The following is a 27292-nucleotide window of genomic DNA, read 5'->3' as shown; positions in this document are numbered from 1 at the left end:
AACCATTTCTATTTCCTCCTAGTTCCCAATGAAAAGTTTCTTAAAGTAAAAAAAAGCTTACTTCTCTGCTGATCTATATTGAAGATTTGTCATTTTCTTAAGCACAGCTGAGATAGTTTATTGAGAAATCCTGGGCAAGCGCAGAAGAGATTTTAATTTTTAAATGCAGCTGACGGCAGAAAGGCAGTGAACACAGCAGGAGGTTAGCTTTTAAATAACAGGCAGCCAGGATCATTATTTGTACCAAGTCACAGGAAAACATTACAGAACTTGCAGCTTGTTCTTCATGAGAGATCTAGACTGGCTTATTATTAAACCTTTCGGTTTAGGTCACTGTGTAGCAATCATTTACGCTGCGCTCAGAGCAGCACCGGTGTCATTAGGATTTGCTCGGTGGAAAGCCATGAAAGGTAATGACGGAAACTCGGGTTGGATAATGAAGTTGATGAACCATTGCTTTTTGCTATAGTGATGTTTACTGCAAAATCTATCTAGCGTTATTGACACCTTATCAAATAGTGTCCTAGCATGGAAATTACACAGTTCCATCCACCTGCTTTTAGGTACATACCTAACATAATTTGGTTGAATGCCTATTTAAAGTGTATCCATCAGGCGATTTCTTAGAATAAGGCTACTTTCATACTAGCGTTAATACTTTCCGGTATTAAATTCTGTCATAGGGTCTCAATACCGGAAAAAAAAAAACGCTTCCGTTTTGTCCCCATTCATTGTCAATGGGGACAAAATGTAACTGAACAGAACGGAATGCTCCGAAATGCATTCCGTTCCATTCTCATACTGGAGAGCAAACCGCAGCACAATCTGACACAATAGAAAACTGATCCGTCCCCCGTTGACTTTCAATGGAGTTCATGACGGATCCGTCTTGGCTATGTTAAAGATAATACAACCGGATCCATTCATAACAGATGCATAACAGATGCAGACGGTTGCATTATCAGTAACGGAAGCGTTTTTGCTGAACCCTGCCGGATCCATCAAAAAACGCTAGTGTGAAAGTAGACTAAGCTGTCAGATGTTTGTACGTAACTGATTTATGATAATTAGCTAATTTATTAGCATTTTTTTAAAATCTGTAACCATCAGCTCCCCATCAGCCTTTATGACTCATATTATATTTAGGGATGAGTGAATCGACTTCGGATGAAACATCCGAAGTCAATTCAGATAAAACTTCTGTCCAATACTGTACAGAGCGAGCGAGGTATTAGAATGTTCCACCCGAGTTCAGGAAATAGTTTTTTTTGCAGTAAAAATGTATCTATGAAGTTATTATGCGAAGTCATGCGAGACTTCGCAAAGTAGTAACTTCGGTTACATCTGAGCCAATACATTCTAAAACTGTACGGAGAGCTCGCTCTGTACAGTATTGGACAAAACTTTTATGCGAATCGACTTCAGATGTTTCACTCATCCCTAATTATTTTCAATGCCTTTTGATTAGAAATAATGGATTCCAAGAGAAACTCGACCTACTAGCTTAAAGAATATCCTTTAAGTTGAGAAAAACCTGTTCTTGAGATTTTCTGGAAATAATTGTTATAAGAATCCTGAGCCATCTGCCACTGTAACTCCAAACCAGATGACAATTCCCTCTGATATCCAGAATCAAGTTCTTCTTCCTTTTTTCAAAGTTTCTGAAGTTCTTACTGTGTTTAGTTGTCTACCCTTCCATGAGACGTGGCAGCTTGTCTACAGATATCTCCCTGACATAGCAGCAGAAGAGTTTTCAAAACATCATAACTAGGACCACCACGGCAATAATGTAATTATGTCACATTATAGATGTGTCCATCCCTTTCTTGAATTGCATTGTTATGCAATTTGTCATGATATCAATGCAAGAGAGTTGTGCATTTTCCTATTAAAAAAAATATAAAAACATATACAATTTTTTTTTAACATGTGAGGAGCCTTTGGATGACAAATGGCTGACAGGTGGCATCTGTTGAGGCCCCCATCAGACATACAGTATATGTTTTTTTTCATGATTAACATCTCGTGCCATACATCTTGGAATATGTCAGGTTTATAGAGACATTTAGGAAGCACCCATTCAATATGTTTTCCATAATAAGATACAAATACCTCTTAAGTTTGCCAAACTGGCCAGATGGCAGAAGATTTTGACTTCATGCTTTCTAGAATAGCCTGCATAATAAACATAGTACAATTATGAACACAGAGCTAGAGGTAGATACATACAGTACTTTGTGGTACCACATTCTGCTTAGAACTACAATTGCCTTCCTCATATGGTTTTGCGTAAGATGTAACTTTTGACTTGTGAGGTTGGATTTACATGTGGACACACTGCAGTCGAGATGTTTCCACAATGTGACCAAAACAATACTAACATGGAGAATGGTGTGCTCCTCAAATTAGCTTCAGATAGGAGCATATTTATAACTGATGGTCACTAAATAACCTGCTGCATAAACTTGTAGCCAATAATAATGAAATAGCTTTTGGCTGAAGCCAATTTGAAAATCATGGCACATTGCTGGCTCATCTTGACCATGGTCTGTCCGCAACAGGTGAACCCAGCCTGACTATATCTGTGATTGAAAGATCTGACCCTGGTGTTTTTTTGGGACAATGGAACCACTATATGATTGGATTTTGGAAGCTTGAACTTTGTTATTTATATATTATATCACAAAATAGCCGAATGTAAGGTTTTTAGATAAAGCCAGGTCTTGAAATGTAATCACCAATAATAGAGGAGATTTCTTTTTGTAGTCCTAACCATACTGTCAGTAATAGTGAGTGCTCAATAGACCTATGAATCAAACCCTTCATTTTCTTGCAGTGCCCCCGTAGTGTTCTGAAGTTATTCTTTAATATCTACGTGCAAGGTTAGCAGACATAACAACTAAAATGAAGTGAGCAGCTTCTAAAGGGTGAAGATAGTGTACGATGGAAGGTCGGAATGGGAAAAAGAATACAGATCTCTGGTAAACTAAAGCTGGTTGTACACGGCATGATGTTTGGAAAAAAGCTCATTCATTGGGTGAAATGATCTAAAGTGTGGTTGTCTCAGTCATCATTCCCGGGCAGCAGATTGTGCTGTCTACGCAGCACTCTGCTGCCCAGGAACAATGATTTTGTATGGGGGTGAGCGATAGCATCAGCCATCAATCCTCCTCTTACTGTGGAGGTAATTGTTGCATATAAAGGCAGGGACTTCACCTCTACTTAACGAGTAGCCAATTGTCGGGAGAGAATGCTTCCTTCTTGGCAATCAACTGCTCCTCACAGCATCTACATGTGCCTTTAAGAAAGGAGAAGAGAAAACGTGCAGGACCAAAATTATCAGAACTATGTGTATGTAATCTTTGATTTACCATGTTCTATGGGGCTCTGTGGTTACTTGTTACACCCCAGAATAAAAAAGACTACAAGATCAAAATCTCCATGTCTTTTCCGGTGACATCCAACATAGACAAAGTGGACATTGATGCTGGCCATACTAGCTAGGAGGATAAGAGCCACATAAAACATTTATTACTAGTTGTACAGCAGCCTGAAGGGGGAGAGTTGGGAGGAAGGGAGTGGTAGTTGTGACACTGATAGGAGCGATGGTGGTGCTACTCCCCAACGCTCTCCCGGAGCCATGCATTAAAAGGAAGGCGCACCATTTCTTCCCTCAAGGCACGCCCTGAGCCTTTTTTAGGGACTCCCGTCTGGTGGTAGTTACGGTGCCTTTAATGGTGGATGGTTGGAAGGGTACAAGGCAGGAGGGCAGGAGTAAGGCCATCAGAAGGATGATGGAGTCAATGACTAGGTCTATTTGGTTGCAATAAATAAAGTCTAGCTTTTCTGAATAGATAATGGGAGTAGTAGTTCATACGGTAGTAAAAGACACTGTTCTGAGGTATATCACAGAGTAGGCTTCTCCCAATATTTCTATAGTAATGCTCTTTGAGTTTTTGCCTAGACACACTTTGCAGTCCTCCCAAATAACCACAGGTATGCAATCCCATTCTCATTAATTCTTTCTGCAGTTCCCAGGGCTGCGGGGTGCAGACCCAGGATCTGGATGGCCAGTACATCTAAAAGCGGAATGCCAAAGCAATATACCCTTTCCTCTAGACCTGTGATTGCCTAGTCTCTTTTCCTCAGGGGTAGTCTCTCAGTTAAGTTGTTCTCTGGAAGTCTTTCAGTCTCATGGTGATTCCTGGATAAGGCTTCTCTTTAAGCCTAAATTGTAGGCGTTCACACATGCTAACACCCTGGACACTGGGCTAAGACTTCAAGTGTTAATCTTTCTGTTGCTTATACATAACCATTAGGAAATGAACAATAAAATAAGGGCCTTAACCCCTTCATGCATTACGACTACATGTACTTGATAACGTGTGAGGGCTTGTATGCTGCTGTGATGAACCCTCTCCACATGCGGCAGTTGCCAGCTGTATAATACAGCATGCACCTGACCACACTAAAGGGGAATGGCGATTGCACTGAAGCTTGCCATTTAACCCTTAATATTCCGAGAACAACAGCGATTGCACCATCTGTGAGATAAGGCAGAGGGATGCGGCTCCCTCTGCCTTCTAATCAGAGCCCATGCCGGTAAATTGCCTGAAATGGCGTGCTGAGGCTTTTCCAGCACTGTCACAGTAGTCTGTCAGCTGAGCTATGTACAAGGCATAGCTCAACAGATAGAGCGGCAAAATCCTGTTCACCCTAATGCATTTCTATTAGGATGAAAGGGACAAAGGATCTAAAGATCCCATGTTCTATTCCCCAAAGGTGGGTAAATGTTTTTATGTTAAAAAACAAAACCAAACATAAATACATTAAAAGTTTAAATAACCCCCCTTTCACAATTTTACATATAAAAAATAAACATATTAGATATCTGAAAATTTCCAAAATATTAAAATATAAGAATAATAGTTTGTTATACAGAGTAACAAATGATGAATGACCATTTTTTAGTCACCTTGTCTCTCTTAAAAAATGAAAAAACAGTGATCAAAAAGTTGTACGTACCACAAAAATGGTGCCAATAAAACAAAAAATAGGCTTGAAGGGGTTAACAATAAATTGCAATATTTAACTAACGCTTGACAACCAATTTTAGAAGTGATCTGCTGGATCACTGCAGTGCCAAAAGAAATATATGTACATGCATATATATTCTTTTTGACTGTTTTGTCCTGCTGCTGTCCTCATTCTGAATACATGCACTTACTGTAATATTTTTGGTGTGCAAATACATAATAAAAATGGACTAGATGAAAACTTCCAGGGAAGAAGTAAAATTTGGGTCAGGGGTGCAGCATTCATAAGCATAGAGGTGTCGTTCATTACATACACATCTACTTGAGCAGTCTCCACAATGATGAATGGATCCTTGAAGGATCTGAAGAGCTGTCTGCACAGAGACCACTCTTGTCGAGTATTCATTACAGATGGCTGTGTTTGACCACTTCTGGTCTGTTATACAACAACTTCATCATGTGCTGGTAAACAGGCAGTGAACTGCAGCCAGCATATAAATAGAATAAGTGATGCACCGCAGCTACAAGCTGTGACCGGACTGCCGCTCAACACTTTGCTTAATTGATACAATTATGCTGCATTGGATGGACAGGTAAGAGGCTGGGTGTATGGAGCTTATTTATACAGAAAGATATTTGACACCCGAATTATCCCACAAATGTTTGTGAACCCCACCATTATTGTTAGTATTTATTATTAAAGCACCATTAATTCTGCAGTACGCAGCCCTGCAGGGTGAGCGATGGTGAGGTCACAGGGGTAGTTACTAACCAAGGGTGTTTTTGGGTACTCACTGTTTTTATATACCCTGGGCAGGTGTACAGCAGTGATGGAGAGGCTGGCACATGGATCCTCTGGGGCACTATCTGTGTATAGGGACCAGGCCGGGTGGTAGGTGAGGTGCCCTGGATGTTGCAGGTTTAATTTGCCGGTGGCAAGATCCCTTTAAGTTTGTGACACCAGTGCCGGTAACGGTGGCACACCGATTTGTTGTAGGAATAATTGAGGAACACAAGTTGCAGTGAACCAGAACTTTCTTTTACTGAACAGTTCAACTATTTCAACGTCTTTAGTTAGTTCCACATGTAAAAGGTTGTAACAGGCAGGCTTTATATACACAGCAGGCAAAGTCCTTGCAAGATACTCAGAGGGAATAACACTTACAGATCAGGTTGTATTTTCCTCAGTTCCTGTCTGGCTTTCTCCAAGGGCCGTATGCCTTATTGCTGGCTTTATCCTTGTATAGGGAAACCTTCCTCTGGTATATGTCTCCTTGCTGTAGAGGCAAACTCTTCCCCTGGATGCAAGCTAGAACCCTGGACTATCTAGCTGCATGTTAGAAGCTGCACTTCAGCTAACCTCTAGCTAAAGTGTCTACTGGCTTCTAACTAAAACACCCCTTCACTACTTCTCCTGAACTGGACCTGACAATATATACTAGGGGGTTCCCTAGCTCCCTCTGATGTCTAGGAGGAGGAACTACCCCTAACAGGCCTGGTACAGGAGACAACAGGAAAAATACACATCAAAACACCATATAAAATACAATGACCCTGTTCCACAAAAAGTAGGGAACAACGTTGCCCAATTGACCCTTGTGTAGTGTCCACATTTACCTAGTGGGACACTACAATTCCATGCCGTTTACATATGATATGTGATTTACATACATAAAAATAAAACAAGTACAACAAGAACATGAGCGGTTACAAACTGATACAGAAGAAGAGAGGACCCTGCCTGCAAGGGCTTACAATCTACAAGGGATGGGAGAAGGATACAGTAGGTCATGGCAGCAGAGTTACTGTAGGTTGTAGGATTAGCTGAACAGGTGGGTTTTCACGTTTCTTTTGAAGGTTTCCACGGTAGGTGAGAGTCTGATGTGTTGGGGTAGACAGTTCCAGAGTATAGGGGATGCACAGAAGAAAACTTAGAGATGAATGTGGAAAAAGGAGAGTGGAGAAGAAGGTCTTGTGAGGATCAGAGATTTCATGTAGGAAGGTATCATTATTATGTGGCAGAAGGACATTGTGACTCCTTCGGACATGGGGACAACTGCTTACTTTGCACCCCTTAGATCCTTAGATCCATGAAGCTGTTGAGGCTCAATGAAAGCAATATTTAATGATATTATATATTTACTCAACCTTAAAGGAGTTGACCAGGATTTTTATATTTATAGACCAACAAAATGGGATTGACAGAAGTCCAACACCATGTACCCCAGCCAGTTAGCTGTTTCAGAGTAGCTCCGGTGCCAGAGGTCCAATGTGTAGTGGACAGAACTGGTTACTGCAGCGCTGCTTAAATTGTACTAACATTTATCACGTTAGCACATGGAATGTATTATGCTTGAGTTTTTATTTTAGATGAGTCAGAGTCATAGATAATGGTTATAGGGGTGTACTGGACATAACATTTAAATTATTCCAATTAAAGCGGCTCTGTCAACGAGATCAACTCTCTACAACCAGGTATATAGCCTGGTAGGGTTGCTGACGCTGATTAAAATGATACATATCTTTTATCTGTAGGTAGTAATGCTGTGGAGAAATTTGAACTTATGCTAATGATAAATATACTCATGAGCTATTGGAGTACCAGGAGACACTTCCTTTAGATTGACAGTAGTGTTGAGTGAATCGAAGTTTATAAAGTGGACTTAAATCCCAATTTCAGGAAAAATTTGATTTGTCACAAAGCCTAATTTCCTCTCATTTCATGGTAACAAATCAATTTTTCCTGAAATGGTGGTAAAAAAACAAAAAAAATACATACCTCATCGATTTGCTCACGGAGAGGCAGTCGCGGCCATCACGATTTATGAAAATGCGCCAAGTCTCTCTTGCTCACCACGTCATCCTCTTGGCTGAGCCCTCCTGAAATGAACGGAGCAGCTTCAAGCACATACACACGGGCGCTCCATTCATTTCTATGGTAGCTCCAGAGATAGCTGAATAAAGCAATCGGATATCTCCGTAATTTCCATAAAGACGATTGCCACATGCATGCCCGACCAGTTGCTCCGTTAATTTCAAGGGAGCGGCAGGGGGTATGGGTTCTGATGATCGGTGGGGGTTCAAGCTAAAGGACCCCTTCTCCCAATTTCATAGCTATCCCCTATCCTGTGGATAGGGGATTACTTTCAACAAATGGAATGCCCTGTTAACCTGCACAGGTCTAGTTAATTTAGGTGATAAAAGAGTACCTAATGTGGAAGGTCTCCTAGTTGAGAATCTGCAACCTTGTTTCAAGATATCTCTCAGAAGATCTTGATATTGATAATTAAAATGTTTACTGTAAAAGGCTACTTTCATATCTGCGGTTTTAATTCAGGTTTTGAGATCCGGCAGAGAATCAGAATACCGGACTTAAACTGATCAGTTTTGTCCCGATTTATTGCCAATGGGGACAAAACTAATCATGATGCATCAGTTCAATTCAGTTGCATTTTGGGGCCAGATGAAAAACCTCTGCAAGCAGCATTTTTGTGTCCAGTTTGTAAAACTGAACAAAACTGATAAGGCATGGAAATTAGGGTTGAGAGAATTGAAGTATCCGAAGTGGACTTTGATTCCAATTTCAGGAAAATTTGCTGCAAAACCAAATTTCCTCATGCTTTGAGGTAACGAATCAATCTTCCCTGAAATAGTAGTAAAAAAATAAATAAACATACTAACCTCATCCATTTGAGCGTGAAGAGGCTGCAGCGGCCATCTTGATTGAACATCCCACTCAAAATCTCATGCATGGTGACATATGACATCACCACGTCAGCATTATTACATCGTCATACGCGGTGTATTCAATCAAGATGGCTGTGGTTGCCTTTTCGTTCTCAAATTGATAAGGTATTATTATTATTTTTTTATGGATTAAACCCTGAAAGTCCTCACTATAATTCTGAGATGTCGTGATCAGCGATGGACACTGCATCTGGGCCGTTCAATTACAGGGGGCGACGCAATCGCCATTCCTGTCATTGCAGCCGCTACTTACGAAGAAATGCGAAGCAGCTGAATCAAATTTTTGCTCAACACTAATGAAAATCAATGTAAGTCAATGGTGCCTGATCTGTGTGTTGTTGTTTTTTTTGTTACAGATCAGGCGCCTATCAGGTTTGTTCAGTTTTGATTTAATACAACCGGATCTGGCTGAAACGGAAGCATCAGGATATATTAAATGGAACAGATCCTTTTAATTCAAATTTTGAGATCATCTGCCAGATCTCAAAACCTGAGTTAAAGACGCAGATGTGAAAGTAGCCTAAGTAGTGACAAAACTAGGCATACTATCTTCCTTTTTATTTATTTGGGACGCTTTTTTGTGATATCAGATATCTGCTTACTTTACGCATTCAAATGCCAATTGGTGCTTCAGATCATGTTAGTACTTCCTGCTGGGAAGAGAGTAAGAGAGGCAACTGTTAAGTTCAGCATCTGGACACAGAACAGCTCAGAAGGCTGATTAAATACTAATTAAATAAAATGAAAAAATAAACTTTGGTATGTGTTATTTTTATAGAGGGAACTGTTTGTGTATTCTCTTTAATAAAAAGTGGTGACATTCAACTTTTTCCAACATACTCTTGTAGTGACATGACACATATAACATGCTTTATTTCACACTGGAATCTAAACCCTAGGTGTTACAGCATCTTTGCAGATTCCCTTTCTGAGCTCCAATTATTTTTACCCTCCTAATCCTCCCCTCTGGCAGGAGTGGAGGTAAACCGTGTGTTTGTTAATCCTGTTCTGAGAATTCATGGCAGCTTTAACTGAATTATGGTTGCCCATCTACCACCTGGAGGCTACTAACCTTTGGATTTAACTGGGAAAATGACAAGACGATGGAAGGGAGCCGGAGTTTTATCTCCACCTCCTACGTTAATCACATTTGTTTAACATCGGTGCTGGGAAGCAAAAATCTAAATTTTACATTCAAATCTTTTTGGATGTCAAATATAATTTCTATTCAGCTTGGGGATCTGTCAGTATCTTGAAGGTTCTCTGAATGTGGCTGTTGCATACAATCCCTAAACACTGAATTCCCCATACCGCTTGCTCTAAAAATCTAAAATTGAATGTTCTTTTTTTTTTTTTTTTACTTCATCTTGATGCATAGATTACCTTTAGCCGGAGATTCAGATCTCTCATCTTCCAGACAGTAACCAGTAAACTGATTAAATTCCACAAGACATGTATACATATTATTATCTACGTGGAAGTGTTTTTCAAAAGTAATTGCCTTGGAAATATGGAACGCGGCATAAATCTTTCTCTCACTCCTGGAAAGATAATCTTGTGGAGATAAATCCTTAGCTTGAGAAATGATGAGCTTTTGAAGAGAGCTGCACTTAATTCATAATAAAAGGGAAACTAATTTAGGAGGAGATTAATCTTTTATTGCCTGGCAAATTAGATATATAAGGACTTCACATGTCTTTTTTTAAGGTGAATAGTTATTAAAACTTTCTAAAAATACCTCTTGGGGAACAGATGTTGCATTATCGGCTTTACTGTGTTGAAGGTCAAACCACTTTTTAACTGAGCAAAACATGATTTATAACAGAATCATTGTGCATTTTTAGCCAAGTAGTTCCAAGGCCTCTTGGTGTTGGTGATCTATACATCTCAAATATATTAATCTATTCTATCTATCCAGCTCACGCATTCCATTCAATTTGTAAAAACAGAGCTGACCCTATTAGCTGGAAGAGCTATTCCAGGAGGGCCCTGTAGATTGCACTTACGGACTCAGCGTTACTTACTCACTAATGTCTTATAAATTCAGGTTACTAGATGAATTAATTTTTTTCTAAGTACTTTAGAACTGCTCTTTCTGGGAGGGGGTATGGCTCTTCTCATCCCATGCCTCCTGGTTTTAAAAAAAAAAGTCTGCCATAACTACCAGAAACACCAACATATTCTGCAAAGCAGTACAATTCAGGAAAGGAGGAGGCATACAGTAGATTTGATTTTAATATATATCCACGATCCTCAGCTCTGCGTCCCATTGAGATGTTAGGGGAGCAAAGAGGATGCGGCCATCAGTAGGATTTCAGCAAAATTTCAACACAGCTGTCTGCGCCAAAATTCTGCTTTAGAAGCCACCATATGAAGGACTGCAGAGGCAGCAGTTGCACGTGGACCCTGCCTCAGAGGCCTCTTTAACAGTGATTATTACATTTCAGATAAGGGCTGCTATGATAGGGCCCAGGAGCTTAAAGTTGTGCCTCTGAAGGGCATCTTTATTGGTAAATATTAGGACATGTAGATGGGTGAGAGAAAAAGCTACAACCAGGATCAGACTGACCCATCAGAGTACCAGAGGATCATGTAGTAGGCTCAGGCTCTGATATCATAATGGGTCGCAAATATCCAGGAGAAAAATACCCATTTGACCTTTGGAGCCAATAACTCGCCACTAGGGTCTATTTCTTTGATTCAAAGTCTATTAAACGTTATTGATGATTTAGGGGTTTGGCCTTGAGAATAATTTCCTCTGATGGACCACAGGAACTCCATTCTGAGACAGCCTACAGTGGTGGAGAAATGTAAAAATCCCTCAAGATGTGGGTTTTCAAGATATTAGTAAAATGTTGATCAGTAGATGATGGACTGAGGTGTAATTTCATTCCAGATCACAGAGGAAGCACAGGAGAAGTATTATAAATGTGAATGGGAAGTATTGATCAGGTTGGTGCAAATCATTAGCAGATCAGAAAGCAGAAGTAGGATGGAAAAGAGATGTATAGCTTTGTAGATGCGAATTTGAGCCAGGAAAAATAGGCAGGGGTGGACTGGACATAGACCCTACAGGGCAATTTTCTGTGGGCCAATGCCCAGGGGGCCACCCAAGCACTCCTCACTACCTCTCACCAGATACATAATGATCTTATGCTCTTTACTAGGAGAATCGGATATTTACGCACCTGGTAGGCGGCTGCAGGTGGCCTCCTGAATTCAACTGTATGGCTGTCCTCAGGATGGTAATAGAGTTGAATACTGTATGCAGACAATTGGAGGCCATGGCTCCCTACCCTGCTGTTCACCCTCATAGACCATAGGCTACTATATGAGGCAGTGTACAAATGATGCAGGGCCATAGGTATCCCAGGACACTGGCTGGAATATGTTTTTCTTTTTTTCAGGGCCACTTTAAGTTCCCAGTCCGCCCCTGAAAATTGGTAGTCAATGCAGTGACTGGGAGAGGAAAAGAGTATTAAAACATCTTTAAACTGGTGGTCTGGTCGGAGTCTGGATGTGCGAATCTTGCCTAACTTTTACTGGTACTTTGAAATAAGGTCATATGCACCCTATAGTGGTTGCAGAATTCTGTCATTCAACCTGAATTGTTGTGATGTTGGTGGTCTGCTCCCGGTAGGCACTTACACCATCTCTGGTGGTTTCTCTCCTAAAGTGTCTCATCTTTCCAGTTGACCACAGCTGCAGAAGTAGCCCTGCTTTGTCTGCTCCACTCTGTCTGAGGCATACTCTCCTGCCTGTTGTGCATTAGCTTGCCATAGGGTATGCGTCAGTGCTCCCTCCAGCTCTTAAAAGAGATTTGAATAGAACAAATTATTTGTAGCTAAAATTACTTTTTCCTGTTATAGAACGATCTGGTAGTGCCTTTCTATAGAAAGATAATTTTACCCCAGCAGTAGAATTAGTAAGTCAAATTCAGCTTGCAGTGTAATCACCATTATCACTGCTTTTTCATTGAGGTTATAAACACATAGGATGAGCATTCCAGTAGACATAATCACCCAGCACTTTACTGCAGATGATGAGGCCGACTCTTAATGTATGCTAAATTACATAAACATGTATTTTCCTATCCACTGATTGTGTTTGTAGTGGAAAATAATTTCTTCTAATAACAGTTCATGGAACCCTTCACAAAGCCTCGCTGAATGGACTGCAAAACCTTAGTTCCCCCTGTGTTATATGTAGTGTAATATCTATAAAAGGAGAGCTATTGCTTCACCCCCCTTCCTTGGTTCCTCCAATGCGTTGTCCTTTATCCCATTAGTTATAATCAGCACTTTAATTGAAACATCTTTATGCAAAATTTTTGCTGGCCCTTCGTACCAATATTTTAGTGGCGTGTCGCAATATGACCTCCCTGCAATTGTAACGAGCCATGCACCCATGTGTCCATCACATGACAAGAATAAAGGTGCTCTGTAGACAGACAAGCAATCTCTTGATCTTGACAAGTGTATAAAACAGAAACACAAAGGGGGTGTTTCATCATCAAGCTTTTCTCTCCAGAAGTTAAAGAGTAGCAAAGTAGGGCTTTTGAGACTTTTTGGTGTTATTTGCCACTTATTGCATTTTTATACCCCTCGCTCTAGTTTTGAAGACCTGGTGGGAAACTAGGCATGTTTAGCCATGCTAATTCAATTCACGCTAGATTTATCGCCACAAATTGTTTTTAAAAGTTCCCCAAAAATTTGCATTTTTAGTAGCATTTTTGGAGCAAAGTACATCAACAGAGAATCTGTTTTTAGATATAAACCTTGAAGATAAATGCCCCCCCCCCCCCCCCATTATTATGTTAGAAAATTATATAACATTTTATAATGCAATAAATATATGGGTACTTTACTGAAAGTTAACTTCCATTTAGAGAGAGGAAACTTATGCATGTAACTTTAGGGCCAACCAGATTTAAATAGCTGGGATAAACATGGCCCATACTTATACTTTGAAAGGCACGCTTTAACTTCACTCCAATTAGGTCTCCTTCACAGAGTATGGTACAGAGGATTTCTCAATAACTAGATGCGCCAAACTGTGCCAAGACCTTTAGTAAATTTTACAACAGTGTCTAGTTCTACTGACATTAATAAATATGGGCCAGTTTGTTTTAGCACATGTGTTTAGTGGAGTGTTTTTTGAAGCTTTGCCCTTTAAATAGAAAACTATGAACCCTCTCTGATGTCACGTCTATAAAAAAAATATATACAGTTCTGATCAAAAAATCATATTTTACATTGTTGGATATTAGCAAGGTTCCAAGTAGAGCTTCAACATACAACAAGAAGAAATGAGAGTGAGACAAAACTATTTTTGAGCATTCAATTAATTGAAAATAACGATTAAACTGAAACAGGCTGTTTTTCAGCTGATCAAAAGTTTAGGACCACATGGCTTTAAAAGGCCAAATCTGTGCAAAGATGTGGACTCATTGTCAAGGCAAAAAAACGCTCCCTTTTTGAACGTGGTTGGGTTGTTGAACTGCATAAGCAGGGTCTCTCACAGTGCACCATAGCTGGATTTCTGAAATGATCCTGAGGGTTATGGAACAAAAGAGTCAAGTGGAAGACCCCAAAAAAAGTCATCAGCACTGAGCCGGAGGATCCATTTGGCTGTCCGTCAAGACACTGGATGATCCTCGACCCAAATTAATGCCATTACTGGTGCTGACTGCAGCCCCATAACCATCAGACGGCATCTGAGACTGAAGGGCTTGAAAAACAAAAAACGTCTTCAAAGACCTCGTCTCCTTGAACGCCACAGAACTGCTCGTTTGGACTTTGCAAGGGAGCACCAAACATGGGACATTCAAAGGTGGAAGAAAGTGTTATTCTCTGATGAGAAAAAATTTAACCTTGATGGTACTGATGGTTTCCAACGTTACTGGCATGAAAAACAGATCCCACCTGAGATTTTTTTCTACGCGCCACAGTGGAGGGGACACCATAATGGTCTGGGGTGCTTTTTTCCTTCAGTGGAACAATGGAGCATACTGAGGGGTGTGATATACTTATAATATACTTTCTAACATAGAAAGTATATTATAGTGCAATTGTATTGTGCAGCAGTTGTGTGCGGTTCTGCTGCGATACTGCAGCTACACAAAGTGCCAAATGCTATTGAAACAAAAAAGTTTCCCCCCAAAAAACTGATTGAAGCAGAAGTGTGATATACCAATTATATACTTTATATACAGTCATGTGAAAAAATTAGGACACCCTTTGAAAGCATGTGGTTTTTTGTAACATTTTTAATAAAAGGTTATTTCATCTCCGTTTCAACAATACAGAGAGATTAAAGTAATCCAACTAAACAAAGAAAACTGAAGAAAAGTCTTTTCAAGATCTTCTGTAAATGTCATTCTACAAAAATGCCTATTCTAACTGAGGAAAAAGATAGGACACCCTTGCCCCTAATAGCGAGTGTTACCTCCTTTGGCTGAAATAACTGCAGTGAGACGGTTCTTGTAGCCATCTACCAGTCTTCGACATCGGTCTGAGGAAATTTTACCCCACTCCTCAATGCAGAACTTTTTCAGCTGTGAGATGTTTGAGGGGTTTCTTGCACGTACAGCCCTTTTCAAGTCACCCCACAGCATCTCAATGGGATTCAAATCTGGACTTTGACTTGGCCATTCCAGGACTCTCCATTTCTTCTTTTTCAGCCAATCTTTGGTTGATTTACTAGTATGTTTTGGGTCATTGTCATGTTGCATGGTCCAGTTCCGCTTCAGCTTTAATTTTCTAACTGATGGTCTCACATGTTCTTCAAGCACCTTCTGATACACAGTAGAATTCATCGTGGATTCTATGATGGTGAGCTGACCAGGTCCTGCTGCAGCAAAGCAGCCCCAAACCATGACACTTCCACCTCCATGCTTCACAGTTGGTATGAGGTTCTTTTCTTGGAATGCTGTGTTTGGTTTACGCCAAACATGTCCTCTGCTGTTGTGTCCAAATAATTCAATTTTGGACTCATCTGTCCAAAGAACATTATTCCAGAAGTCCTGGTCTTTGTCAACTTTATCTCTGGCAAATGTCAGTCTGGCCTCGATGTTTCTCTTGGAAAGCAAAGGTTTCCTCCTTGCACACCTCCCATGCAAGTTAAACTTGTACAGTCTCTTTCTGATTGTAGAGGCATGTACTTCTACATCAACAGTAGCCAGAGCCTGCTGTAGTTCTCGAGATGACACTTTAGGGTTTTTGGAGACCTCTTTTAGCATCTTGCGGTCTGCTCTTGGGGTGAACTTGCTGGGGCGACCAGTCCTGGGCATGTTGGCAGTTGTTTTGAAAGCCCTCCACTTGTAGACTATCTTCCGGACAGTGGAATGGCTGATTTCAAAATCTTTTGAGATCTTTTTAAATCCCTTCCCAGACTCATAGGCTGCTACAATCTTTTTTCTGAAGTCCTCTGACAGCTCTTTTGCTCTCACCATGGTGCTCACTCTCACTTCAACAGTCAGGAGCACACCAAACTAAATGTCTGAGGTTTAAATAGGGCAAGCCTCATTCAACATGCAGAGTAACGATCTACTAATTATGTGCACCTGGTGTGATATACCTGTGTGAGATCTGAGCCAATTTAAGAGGGAATACATGTGAGGGTGTCCTATCTTTTTCCTCAGTTAGAATAGGCATTTTTGTAGAATGACATTTACAGAAGATCTTGAAAAGACTTTTCTTCAGTTTTCTTTGTTTAGTTGGATTACTTTAATCTCTCTGTATTGTTGAAACGGAGATGAAATAACCTTTTATTAAAAATGTTACAAAAAACCACATGCTTTCAAAGGGTGTCCTAATTTTTTCACATGACTGTATAGTGCATTTAGGTAGTGCAGCATTTGCTTGTGTTTTTTTTTGTTTGTGGTTAATGCTACTTTCACACTCGCGTTTGGAGCGGATCCGTCATGGATCTGCACAAATGCATCCATTTAGATAATACAACCGCATGCATCTGTTCAGAATCGATCCGTTTGTATTATTGTATTGAACACCATTGAAAGTAAATGGGGGACGGATCCGTTTTCTATTGAGCCATATTGTGTCAGTGAAAACGGATTCGTCCTCATTGACTTACATTGTGTGTCAGGACGGATACGTTTGGTCAAAAATCTGGCAACTAAAATTTTATGTTAATAAGTGCAAGATAATGCACCTGGGGCGTAAAAACCCAAGAGCAGAATATACAATCAGTAATACAGTCCTAGCCTCAGTATCTGAGGAAAGGGATTTAGGGGTCATTATTTCAGAAGACTTAAAGGTAGGCAGACAATGTCATAGAGCAGCAGGAAATGCTATCAGAATGCTTGGGTATAGAGTGAGAGGCATTACCATTAGAAAGAGGGAGGTGCTCATGCCGCTCTACAGAGCACTAGTGAGACCTCATTTGGAGTATTGTGCTCAGTACTGGAGACCATATCTCCAGAAGGATATTGATACTTTGGAGAGAGTTCAGAGAAGAACTACTAAACTGGTGCATGGATTGCAGGATAAAACTTACCAGGAAAGATTAAAGGACCTTAACATGTATAGCTTGGAAGAAAGACGAGACAGAGGGGATATGATAGAAACTTTTAAATACATAAAGGGAATCAACAAGGTCAAAGAGGAGAGAATATTTAAATGAAGAAAAACTGCTACAAGAGGACATAGTTTTAAATTAGAGGGGCAAAGGTTTAAAAGTAATATCAGGAAGTATTACTTTACTGAGAGAGTAGTGGATGCATGGAATAGCCTTCCTGCAGAAGTGGTAGCTGCAAATACAGTGGAGGAGTTTAAGCATGCATGGGATAGGCATAAGGCCATCCTTTATATAAGATAGGGCCAGGGGCTATCCATAGTATTTAGTATATTGGGCAGACTATATGGGCCAAATGGTTCTTATCTGCCGACACATTCTATGTTTCTATGATGCATTTTGAGTGGATCCTTATCCATTCAGAATGCATTAAGGGCAAAACTGATCCATTTTGGACTGCTTGTGAGATCCCTGAACGGATCTCACAAACGGAAACCAAAACGCCAGTGTGAAAGTAGCCTCAGCTGCGTTACCTCAGCTACACAGAGTGACAAACGCCATTGGAACAAATCATTTCTACTAGTGTGATATACCAGTTGCCTCCCAGAAAAATTGATTGAAGCAGGGGTGTTATATACCAATAATATACTTTCTATATAGTGCATTTGGGTAGTGCAGTATTTTTTTGTGGTTTTGCTGCTGTAAAATTGATATCCAATGACCATGTAATCTACCTCCAGCCACATAGTGTATCTACTTGTTCTTTTCTGTACGGTGAAGTGAATGCCTAATAGTTGGGGCCTCGGAGGAATTCAACACCTGTGACGACCACGTGTTATCGAATTTCAACAAATATTATTAGCTTTTTTTTTTAAGAGGAGGGATTTCGTTAGCCATGTTTTTAATCCAATTTAATATTTTTAGTTCTTTTAAACATATGTATTTGACCTGTACTTGTACTGGCCTGCAGTAAAATTGATATCCATTGACCGTGTAATATACCTCCAGACACATAATCATTTGATCTTTTCTGTCCGGTGAATGCCTAATGTTTGGGGCCTGTAGTCCAGTGGCCTACAGTAAAAATTTTATCCACTGACCGCATAATGTACCTCGAGCCACATAATCAGAATTTATTTTATGTCAGGTCAATGCCAAATTTTTAAGGCCAGTACTCCTGTGGCCTAAAATACAATTTTCCTAGGCTCCAACAGGACACATTTTAGAGATTTTCCCTTTAAGACACATAAAAATGTTCCCTGATTAAAATACATATTTTTTGTTGGAATTTTTGTCATTAATCCCCCTCTAGTATGTCACTACTAGTATTTCTAGTATTTGGTGGCTGCAAATATGAGCTGAAGGATTTCTGGTTCGCCAGCCATTAAAGTGAATGGGGCCCGCCGCAAACTTGCAGTTCGCAAGCATTTGATCGCATTTGTGCAATCGTGTTCGTAACCGTCCCAGCCAATGTTCATCCATCACTAGTCACATGTACCCCAAAATGTTACCAGTGAAAACTCCCACAAAAAATAAGCCCTCATACAGCTCCATTGATAGAAAAATAAAAAAGTTATGGGTTTTCGAATGTCGTCACACAAAAACAATGTGCATAAGTTTGATGTAAGAGAATAAGTTATCATGTTATTTACACTGTATGGTCAATGTAAAATCTACTGTAAAAAAAAAAAAAAAAAAAATACCCCAATTTTTTTTATAAAAAAACTATACAAATGCAAACATTACATCTACCCCTAATAACATAGACAGGAAACTTTATTTTATTTATTTTTCTTGCCACATTTTCTACTATCAGTATGTCATTATCATAGTCCCTCCAGTGACAGAGGTTAGAAGATCTGAGAGAATGGCTGCACATTAGGTCACCTGACAGCCTATCTGTTTTCACTTGTTGCATTGCTTTTGACCACACCTCTTGTCTCAGGTGTAGCTTGTGGTCATTACTGCTCCTCTATTAAGTCTGGACTCACACTTCATACCATGCGGTTGATATTCTCTGCCTGGAGTTGGAAGAGCTGGTGTGCGGTCCTCATCTGAGTTCCTGCTCATCCGTTTTCTATTGAGGATAAGTGTACTTCTCTTGGTATTTTGTTGCTCCCATTTGCTTGTTGTTTACTAGGCCTCAGGGAGACGCTGGTTCGTTCATCTGGGAAGGAACCAGTAGTTTCAGACCCTGTCATTAATCCTAGGGCTTTTCAGGGTTACTATGTTAAGTTTATGGTTTATGAATATTCTCACCTTGTTTGCATATATAAATGGCCTTTATGAGATTGGTTGGGAGCCAACACCCGGTGGACTAACAATCAGCAGTTTTTGACAGCTGAAAGTTCTGAAAGGAAACACCTGGGACACCACAGCTCCATACACAGGGGTACTGCAGCTAATGTTCCTATTTAACTGAATGGGAAAGTCATCAATATATTGGTACAGGAAACCCTGTGTAAAAAATAAATAAATAATAAATTATGTGCCCTAACCAGGCCCCCTGTTGCCCCCCTCTGAAACTTCCTAGCTCACATGCACTAGCATCAAAGGGGGGAGAAAGAGGAGGGAGAAGATGTGGCTGCAGCCTGAGAGAACACTGCACTGTTTTCCTATTGTTTCATGGTCTGCAATTGTGATATCTGATGAACAGAGGTTGCATTAACGCCTGTACAAGCGTCATAGATGCCTGTTTTGGCCATTTTACTCCCTGGAAAAAGTCTAAGGCGTACCAAGGCGTACACCTTAGACTTTTTCCTGCTTTTCATCAGCGTAGGACACGCAGTGAAGGGCACAGGCAGCGCAGCAATGCTGCCCGTGCCTGCAGTAACCAATAGCAAAGCCCTGGACAGCAAGGAGCTTTGCTATTGGTTAGTTTGGGCAGGCGCAGGAGCAATACAGGTCTTGCATCAGGGGAAGTCGGCAGGCGCTGGAAGGAGGAGGGGCCGGCTCCTAGGGGATGTGGTGCAGTATGTACTGAATGCAGACAGGCTATTATAGCCAAGTGGTAAAGTACAGGGACGATCTGTCATATTGGACTGGACTTCATAACTTTGCTATAATAGCTTGATGTTATTTAGACCAGTAATGGTTCCCTGCATAAATCCCCACCTCTTAGGCCCTGTTCACATCACCACTATTTATTTCTGTTGTTCTGCTCATCTAAAGGAGCAGAACAATGAAAATAACGGAAATGCTGGATCGGGCACATAAGGCTTGGTTTTTGTCATACGATCAACATACACAACAGATGCCATACTGTGACATCCATCATCATGGAGTTCCATAGTAAAAAAAAAAAAAGTACTCGGCAGGATGGGAAAGCCTAGTGTTCCATGTTTTTCCATCCTGCAAAGTCCAGCAAAAAAAAACATGTAGGCTAACGTATCTTTTTTTTTTTTTTACAATGGAATTCTATGGTGACAGATGCCACAGTATGGCGTCTTTCTGAGGCGTCTATTAAGGTATATATGTTTTTTGTGTGTACATTAAATATATGGCAAAAATGTCCTGAGAACCCAGCCTAACTCACAGGGAAGAAGCTGAACAAACCCCCCTTACTATGATGGAATCCCTTCAATTTTTATTCATAAGCCTGTCTTTTTACCAGACCAAAAAAGTGCTGCATACAAGGCTTTTTTGTCCGGTCTTTAGACAGAATCTGCAACAGAGGCTCCAAACGTAGATGTGAGCAAGTGTAGGCCGATATATTATGTATTTGAGTTACTGCTAATACTCCTCCTCGGGTAAAAATACTCCTCAAAAATGGTCATAAATTGTGCGACCTCTGCTGATGAAACAAGAGCAAATAACAAAGACATATGTTACATTTTCTTGGTTGTTTGGTTTTGTTGAGAAATGTGAGCTATGTAGCCTCAAGAAGTGTGAATGTGCCACATCTGCTGCTTCACAGTATGTCTATCGAGAGATGTAGTCATGAGCGTCTTTGTTGTCTAACATCAGTAGTATGTCCCATGTGATTCTTTCGATTCATCCGATAACTTTGCCGTTTAGGGTGAAAGTAGTCTGAGGTACATTGTGTCAGGAGCTTATCAACTGAAGGCCTGATGTAGATTCGTATTGCTATCCATTCACTGCCCACAGCCTATGTCGGTCACTCTTTGTATCTGTGATCACAGGCTCTGTAATAGAGCAGCTATTGTTTGTGTTCTACTCTTTATGGATATATGGGGATTGTTATTTTTATGACCATACATGGTTTGTTGCTTATCGGAGAGCGGTTACTTGTTCTTCATGTTCTTAATAGCTTCAGTGTCTGTTCTCCTGCAGGGTCTCCTCATTCTCCTTACACTTGCTTCTGAACATGCAGTTAATTGGGATTTCCCTCCACCATCTGCTTCACAGTAGAAGAATGCTGAGGAGCAGTGGTTCATTCCTTATAACCTCAGTTACCTGCTCATCTCCTCGTGGCAATTAGTGAGCTTGTTCCGACTGCAGTCTAATAATAGAAAAATATCATTTACAGGGAAAATTAAGCTTGCAAAATGAAACATTCATTTGTCAGGAGAGAGAAAAAAATAATCTACTGGTTACATCTCCAATGTGACATTTATCATACAACAATCATGGTTAACCTCCACAACTTGGCAAGTCATCATTAAGGAGACATGTGTTCTGCCTTTACTACAAATTTACAGGTTCTTGAGTTCATAGTGTTCAAGACAGGCTGATTTGTCTGAGGAACTACAGGAACGACTATCTTAGCATATTGTTGGAATCAATGGGCCAAATAAAGACATTTTATTTTCAAGCATAATCAGTTTTATATGTTAAAGTGGTTATCCAACCCTATAATGAACCCCCCCTCAATGCCCGGGCCCCTCATATACATTATACTTACCCTGCTCCCCGGCACCCACGGTGCTCCGGATCCCTGCACGGCCACCGCTGTATCTTCCCGTTTCATAGATCAAAACATCTGGTGATAGGGGGGGGGGGAGCAGCTGAAAGCGGGCCACGATAGGGACAAGCCTCCCTAGTGTCACCCAAGATGCTAGGGAAGCTTGTCCCTTCCGTGGCCTGCTATTGGCTGCTTCCCCCCGTCACTAGATGTTTTGATCTGCGCGACGGGGAGATGCAGCGGCGGCTGTGTGGGCATCAGAAGTTACACTGGTGCCGGGGACTGGGGTAAGTATAATCTATGTGAGGGGCCCGGGCATTGGGTGGGGGGTTCATTATAGGGGTTGGATAACCCCTTTAACATATGAAACTGATTATGCTTGAAAATAAAAGTATAAACTGATCATAAAGGGGTTTTGGAATTTCAGCATTTTTATTATAGCAGTTATAAACTGAGTGGGCATCCCCAGATTCTGAGTAAAGCAGCTCTCTTCCCTTCTCCCAGCATGATATCCCAGCACATACTCAAGCACGAACTTTTAACTAGCCAATCAGATGCATGTAAAACTGTTTTATCTGATGTAGCTTTTAGATATCAATCTCTATCTTCCATCATAACTATATAAGCTATCAAATAGGACGATGCTCTGCACTTATGATCTGTTTTACCTGCTTTGGAGGATATGTATGGCAGTTACATAACCTGTCTACCACTCTTCTATTCATGTGAAGAATTATTCAGGATTTCTCAGACTCCCAGTATAAATCTAAGAGAACGCCCCCCCCCCCCCCTTCCCATCCACCAGTCTCTTCTTGCTGATGGTGCGGTACATATGGTTATATATGGAAATATATAAATATAAACTCATTTCACAGCAATTAACATAATAACAACCTGGGTATACAACGAGCTCTGTGTCTGTCACAGAAATAAATATATCTCAGCAGAGTGAGACACACCTGGGATTCATGGCGAGAAAGTTTTTATGATGGGTAAAGAAATATAAATATGGCATTTTATATGGTAAATTTGCACTTGCTAAATATAAGGTTTGTGATGTGTTTTTTTTTTGTTTATGTATTAAGAGCTTTTAGTTCGGAGATGGACAGGGAACCTGCAGGAGCAGCATCCTAGAACTCCCGAGAAACGATGGTACTTATTGTCTCATAATAGTTTGGGAGCGATAAGTTGGACAAACCTGTTGTCACAGGGCATTGTTTCCAGGTTCCTTCACACAGCAGCCAGATGATTCAGATGGAGCCAAACTCTTTTATTTGTAATACAATACAACAGGAATATCTCAGGGTATGGCCTCAACATGTCTCCCTGATCAGGCAATCCTTACACGTGGACCCAAAATCTGGCCCCAACTCAGATACTGACCCTTCCAGTAGAAAACAGCAACTTACAACTACCAAACCCAACTTCTTTACTTTGTCTTATCACTCCTCCCAACCCATTGGTAGATAACGGAGGAAACACCCCCAACCCCCAACCATCCAGCACCTTCTGAATGGTCCATGATCAGAAGGTGAGAAAGTCCATGCTGTCCTGCCTTCTCCACCACATTCCAAGGTGATGTGTTTCTGGAAAGTCTACAAAATGTTTATTCAGTGAAGCACCCAGCAACACAGCCCCTTCCCGCCGAATCTCTATAAGGTTGTCATGGATTAGATTTGCAGATAGCTGGAACTTATAAATAAACGAGCGACTGGCTTTATCCCAAACTAAGGAGCTTATAGGGGAGCCCTATAAAACCCTAAGAGCTCTCCCTGACTGCTATGCACATACAAGGGTCTTGATGGTAGACAATTGCATGCCCACGTACCTAAGCCTGTGTGACACCTGAAAACCCTATAATAGTGAGGGGACACGACCACCGGCTCTCTGCACTTAATACAGAGGGAGTCAGGGTCACCTAGAATCAAGCCAGCAAGCAAACACTATAAAGTAAAGGACTTATCTGAGCAAACAGCAGACACAACCTCCAGCAGTGAACACTTCATCCAGGAAGTAGTATAAACCGCAAAGTGAGGCAGTATGGGAGGGAATATAAAGGAAGACGATTATGTCTAAATAAGTGACACCTGGCAGAAGGAAAGGAGATGAGAAAGTGAAACCAAAACAAAGAACATCATACAAGAGGTAGAGAACGTCTGCCAGACCTTCTCACAGATCTGACGGTGACAAAGGTACACTACTCTAATAGAGTCTGTAGGTCCATGGCTGATTAGAGGAGGGTGGAGGCTATGCCCTGTCACACCTGGTTTTAATCTTCAGTGACTCTTAACCATTCTCTGAAGGTACAGATGTAGTAATCCTCATTTTGATCCTTCACGAGTTAAGTAAACAATGACAAGAAACTTGCCATTGTCTTTTTCAGCGACTTTTGTGATGTGATGTCACACTCAAGCTTAGAACTGCTCCATCCGTACATACTGTACCGGTCTCCTAGGTGTTTTCATCCTATTTCAGTATGCATGGGAAATAATGTCTGTATTTGTAAATGCTTGTATTTATTGTAAAATAACAATATAACAACTAGGGAACCTGCATTGTGATGTCCGACTGTTATTCCTCCTGGAAATTTAGGAAGCTTCTTATCAATAGAGCATGTCCCTACACAGTTTGACATAGTCTATTCAGCGCTGACTGTCTCTGTGTCCCCAGAATTTACTGCGTCCAACTGCATCATGTTGGCTATAGCTCCAGATAGGATACAAGTTGCTGCACATATTCTGTTACGGGATTTTATATGCCTTTTATGCCATATATTCTGCCATAAGTTCTTTATGTATGAGACGCTGTCTGCCATGATTATGCTGAGACGGGAGATATGTCCAGCAGCTATCTAATTAGTTAAAGCAGAGATCTATCAGTTTTATGATGTATTCAGTATCCGAATTCATTATTATGATTTATCTTCCTTGCAGGGTCCAGCCCAGTGAGCATTTGACAGCAGCTGATGTCACCTGATGGTGCAGAATTACGTGTCTCTCCCCAAAAAAGATGGCGTGGATTGGTCTTCTTTGATGACTCTCTGACCTCTCGCCCCCAACCTCGCTTCCATCACGACTACATAGCTATATATTTCTGTAATTTCCTGCATTGTACAATTACCCCCTCCACAGATTTGTCACCTGTGTTCAAAATGTCGGAGTTCGTAACAGTAATTTCAAAGAAGAGGAAAAAATAATAATATTGTATTAAAAAAAAAAAGATTCTAAGTTGCACTCAATAAAAATGAATAAAAACACCCTCCGCAGATCTGTTGGTTCAGTATATGAATAAATGGAAGAGAGAGAGATGAGAGGTATGTGCCATTGTGCTGCGAGACAAATGTCCTCCTTGTTACCGCTGGCACCGCGCGCAAACAAGACCCTTCACAGCGTGTACAAGATCTCAGAAGAGCAAGACATGAAAAGACGGAGACAAACCTCCACTAATTCAAGCATTCTGTACACTCAACGTGTAGTTTTTTTTTTTACAACATCACCTCATTTATTTAATTGCTGTCAACTAAGTACTGTGTCCAAGTATACTGGATGAGAAAGTAATACAAGTGACATGCACTATAATAAGGTACTTTCACACTAGCGTTTCGTTTTCCGGTATTGAGATCTGTCATAGGGTCTCAATACTGGAAGAAAATGCTTCCGTTTTGTCTCCATTCATTGTCAATGGGGAGAAAACGTAACTGAACAGAATGGAATGTTCCAAAATGCATTCCGTTCCGTTCTCATACCGGAGGGAGCAAGACGGATCCATCATGACCCACAATGCAAGTCAATAGGGACGGATCCGTTTTCTCTGACACAATCTGACATTAGAAAATGGATTAGATACATAAATATTATACGCTCATGTCTAAGATACGTAAGATATTATTAATGACTGGTACTTTTCTATATTTTTGTTTTTTCTCCCCCTCATTCCCCTCCTCCCACCTCCACTTACCCTCTCACCCTTTCCCATACCCAACCTTTTACTTTATAGTTCTACTTTATAAAATGTTTGGCTATATGTAACATTTTATGCTACTATACAAATGTGGAAGTGTAACCTGACCTTTATTTCTTTATTATGTAGTGGTTGGAGTGAATTAACACATGTATGTTTCATGCACTTTCCTAAAATAAAGAAAATGTATAATAAAATGTATCCGTCCTCCATTGACTTCCAATGAAGTTCATGATGGATGAGTCTTGGCAATGCTACAGATAATACAACCGGATCCGTTCATAATGGATGCAGATGATTGCATTATCAGTTACGGAAGCGTTTTTGCTGATCCCTGCCGGATAAGGCAAAAACGCAAGTGTGAAAGTAGCCTAAATCATCATCAGTGTTGAGCGAATTGAGATCCACGAAGTGGACTTTGATCCGAATTTCAGGATGAATTTAAGTCGCCGTGAAGCCGTATTTCCTGGTGCTCAGTGGTAGCATATCAATTTTATCTGAAATAGTGTGAAAAACAAAACAAAAAAAATCTTACTTACCGTACCATCTTGCTTGAAGATGCTGCACAAAATCCTGTGCACAGTGAAGTATGACGTCATCACGGGCCGCGTGATATTTTGTGCCAGATCTTCCATCAAGATGGCGGCGGCCGGCCTGTCGCAAGCAAATGGATGAGGTAAGTATGATTTTTTTTTTGTTTGTTTTTTTTGCATTTTACACTGGTTTTACTATCAGTTGTGAACGCGACATTTGAGGGGTACAATGACGGGGTGGGCGCAATCACCACTCCCTGTCATTGCACCTGCTACTTACAAAGAAATTCTCTTTGGGATGAAGTAATTCGTAATTAGAATTTTCCAATACTTCGCTCATCTCTAATCATCATTAATGCAGTCCATAAACTGCAGTCAGTGAAGTAGCTGAAAGTTTAGTCTAGTTACCATGTTTAACCACCAGATGGCAACAGAGAGCCTTTTTCTGGATTTAGTTTGTGGTTTATTTAAAGGCAGGATTCCTGTATGCTGGCCATAGCTTTATTTAACCCTATAAATAAGTACAACATTTAGCTAGATATATTATACTATGGAACCCCCTCTACTGTACATTAATATATCTGGAAATTACCTATAATAATTGCATTGTTTAATAG

The 27292-nt window shown here is 40.6% G+C and overlaps 1 protein-coding gene across 3 annotated transcripts in view; it reads left to right on the top strand.

Annotated features, from left to right (window-relative positions):
- EPHB1 (EPH receptor B1) overlaps positions 1-25409 on the top strand; it is a 359685-nt gene extending 334276 nt beyond the window's left edge. For all 3 annotated transcript variants that reach the window (XM_044289421.1, XM_044289419.1, XM_044289422.1), the window contains exon 17: positions 25116-25409. The gene's annotated coding sequence lies outside the window, so the exon portion shown is untranslated. The remainder of the gene's footprint in view (positions 1-25115) is intronic.
- The last annotated feature ends 1883 nt before the right edge of the window (positions 25410-27292 follow it).

This window comes from Bufo gargarizans, chromosome 4, assembly GCF_014858855.1.
Source record: "Bufo gargarizans isolate SCDJY-AF-19 chromosome 4, ASM1485885v1, whole genome shotgun sequence".
In the NCBI taxonomy this organism is placed as follows: Eukaryota; Metazoa; Chordata; class Amphibia; order Anura; family Bufonidae; genus Bufo; species Bufo gargarizans.
The sequence above is the reverse complement of the archived record's forward strand: the minus strand, read 5'-3'. Positions and strand labels throughout refer to the sequence as shown.